The sequence below is a fragment of the Chelonoidis abingdonii genome, chromosome 8, assembly GCF_003597395.2.
Source record: "Chelonoidis abingdonii isolate Lonesome George chromosome 8, CheloAbing_2.0, whole genome shotgun sequence".
Taxonomy (NCBI): Eukaryota; Metazoa; Chordata; order Testudines; family Testudinidae; genus Chelonoidis; species Chelonoidis abingdonii.
The window spans coordinates 81,476,783-81,480,240 of record NC_133776.1 but is presented as its reverse complement, the minus strand read 5'-3'; positions in this window follow the sequence as shown (position 1 = coordinate 81,480,240).

The following is a 3,458-nucleotide window of genomic DNA, read 5'->3' as shown; positions in this document are numbered from 1 at the left end:
AATCGATGCTAGCCTCAGACCATGGACGCACACCGCCGAATTAATGTGCTTAATGTGGCCGCGTGCACTCGACTTTATACAATCTGTTTTACAAAACCGGTTTATGTAAAATCAGAATAATCCCGTAGTGTAGACATACCCTGACTCGGGGAGCTGGTTCCAGGCTGGGAAGAGACGTCCTGGGGGTTCCTCTCTGCTCCTAGGCCCATTCCAACCCCTTTTGGTCCCACTCCCTGGCCTGATCCTACGGTGGCCACTGCAGCCTTTCTGGGTCTCGCTCTTGCCTCAGCTCCCTGTCTCTCCCCGGGGCAAGAACGAGTTTTCATTGGAGTGGATCTTCCACAATATTTCCATTGCGAGGGTGCTACCCCTGCCAGCCCCCTTGGTTCTGCCACCCCTGGCACACATAGGCATGCTATGGTATGCACACGTGTGCACTGTCTCAGAGTGTGCATGCATGCATGTATAGTGCTATACGTGTGTCACAACAAAAAGAGGCATGTATGTTGCAGTATGTACTGTATGTGTGTAACTAAAAGAAATTATGAAATCGGCTAGATACAAAGCAGATCAGAAGTAGCTCTTTCATTAGAGAAGAGTCCAGAAAACCCCTGGCTGTTTTCTCTTTCCTGGACCTCTCTCTCAGTGCTGTGCTCAGGCTCCATTTGGGTCTGCTATGTCGCAGCAGAAGCAGTGAGAAGACCTACCTCTGCTGCATCCTGTGATCTCGTCAGAAAGGGCTCCCCCATCTTCCAGGGGGAGCAGAGGGCTGGCAGCAAGAACTCAAGGGTCTGATTTCCTGCTCACTTTTATCCAGATATTGACCCTGCTGCTAAATGAGGGGAAAATACACTAAGCACAGTCTTTGTTCAACTGGATGTGTCACAAACCACCTAATAATTGTCACAGAAGGTCCAGCCACTGGAAAATATTTACACTCCTAGATCAAGTGGGGAACAATTGTCTGAGGGCCCCCGAAGTGCAGCTAGCTCAGGTAGGGAACTCTGTCCTTGTCAGCCAGTGCTTAGTCTGTTCTCACACAGCCCTATCTCTGGGAAAAGAGACTAATGGTTTCTATTGCTCAGGGGAATAGATCGCTTACAAGTAATCATTGTTAATCTGTGTAATTTCTGTGCATCTTCATCTCCCTAGCAACAGTAACATATATGGCTGCCTCGCTCTGAAGTGCAATGCTGCTTCTCAATAAGGCTTCTCTGCTGCAAAATATTCCGCTAAGAGAATGTATTCATCAGCCATTACACAGGGAAAACTGATCTGTTTAACTATGTTAAATGAGGGTGTGGCTAGCGCAGGGCAGGGGATTAGATGCTGAACTGATCTATCTTTTTATAGACAATTGGCAGCCCCTTGTTCCCACCCTGCTGTGGTTTTCATACTCCCACCACAATGTTTCAGAAGGCAGGTGTCCCATCTAGTTCAAACCTCAGTGCAGTGATGCCAGAGCTTCTGGATCCATTATGTCCCTAGGTGACGGGCAGGTGTCAGGAGCAGAAGCAATGCTATCAGTGAAGGGTGAACCTCAGAAGGTTCAGAGATAAATCTGGGTGAGTGCTGGTAGGGCCGACTCCAGGCAGCAGCTAAGGAATCAGGTGCTTGGGGCGGTCAATACAAAAGGGTAGCACTCTGTTCGCTATTGGGGCGGCCATCCGGGTCTTCGGTGGGAATTCGGTGGTGAGTCCCTCAGTCCCTCTCTTCCTCTTTGAGCTGCTGCCCAAGTGCTGCCAAAGAGGAAAAGAGGGAATGATGGACCTGCCGTCGAACTGCTGCCGAAGAATGGAGAGGTGCGATTGAGCTGCTGCTGAAGTGCTGCCGATTTTTTTTTTTTTTTGCCACTTGGGGCAGCAGAAAATCTGGAGCTGGCCCTGAGTGTTGGAAGCGTTCAGCCCCTCCACCTTCAGAGCTCTCCTCTGTGGAGGGCCACTCAGCTTAGCCCTGCTCCCCTATTACATTCACCCTCACAAAGCTCTAGCTGGTACAAAACACTTCTATTCAGTGTCATAGATTGCTGTGAGCTCATCACCCCAGTGCTCTGCTGTTTGCACTGAATCCCCATTGACTACAGAATCCAGTTCAAAGATCTCTGCCCTCATATTCCAAGACCTCTGTGGGACTGAGCCTAGCCATCCAAGAGATCATCCTTCCCTCCACAGCCGTGACATCCCACATCACAGGACTCCCTATCCCAAGTGGCTCCAATTGATCCCCTTGACCGTCTCAGCTTTGGGCCTAGGAATGAATGGGACCCTGAACTCCCCTTTCACCACTAGAGGTGGGCCCTCCAGGGCAGGACATGCATACACATTGGTGCTGCACCATGGGAGAAGCTGGCATTGCCTGTTCTGTAGCTAAGCAGAAGCTGTCATTCCGGCACCTTTCAACCAGCACCAGATCACTTTCAGAAAGCTGACTACTGAACCCACTTATCTTACGAATTCGCTTCACATTCATGGCTTGCCTAACTCCAGTGCTGTCAAATGAGTTAAGCCAGTGACAAATTTGGTCCAGCATATCCAGTGCATAATGTCTCCCTCCTTCCCTCACCTATAATACGTGCAGGCTCTCAACGATTACCCAGAGATGAGCTCAAAGAGCAGGTCATTGTAACAGGTACTGAAACTGCCATTACCTTTCTTTGTACATGACTTCAGACTGATCATGAAAATATATTTACAGAGGGGAGCAGTCGCGAGATATGAAATAGATAAAGCAGAGCAGGGTGGTTGTTTTCTTCTGGGAAAGATGTCCAAAGTATCCAGTTAGGTTTGTTTGAATTACCCCGCTGTAAACCTTGAGTACTACCCCCAGAACTCATGTACAGTCACCTGCAGTGATCAGATCAAAACATGATTTAAGTTTGTAAGTTGCCGGGCATACGGGTGGCATGTTGCACTAAATTATACTGCTGCATTTAGGGCATTTTTATGATGTGTATTCTAATCACGTCAAGGACATCTACAGCATAGGGGTAAGTGCTTTTATTTTGGTTTGCTTTTACCATTTCCATAAAAATAAGTAAAGTCATCGGTCAGTGTTTGAAAGGATACCAGTAACATAGGTGCTGGAACTAGGGGTGCTGCTGCACCTCTGGGCTTGAAGTGGTTTCCATTATATAAAGGATCTACAGTTTGGGTCAATGGTTCTCAGCACTGTCACTATACAAATTGTTCCAGCATCCTGAGCAGTAATGGGGAAATTCCCCAGGTGCTTTAGACCTAGAGTCTCAGTGTAATTTAGGAGGAAATTCCACTTTTTTGGTGGGGAAAAGAATCTGTAAACTAGTAGTAGGTTTATTTTTTTTAAAGGCAGCTGTTTGGTGTGACACAGGTGTTCAGAAGGTCAGAATAACTTCCAGGGAGATGGCTTGCTGGACAGAGAGTAGGTGATGTGATCAAAGGTGAGGCATTGATCTCATGCCAGTGCAATTTATCATTTTTATC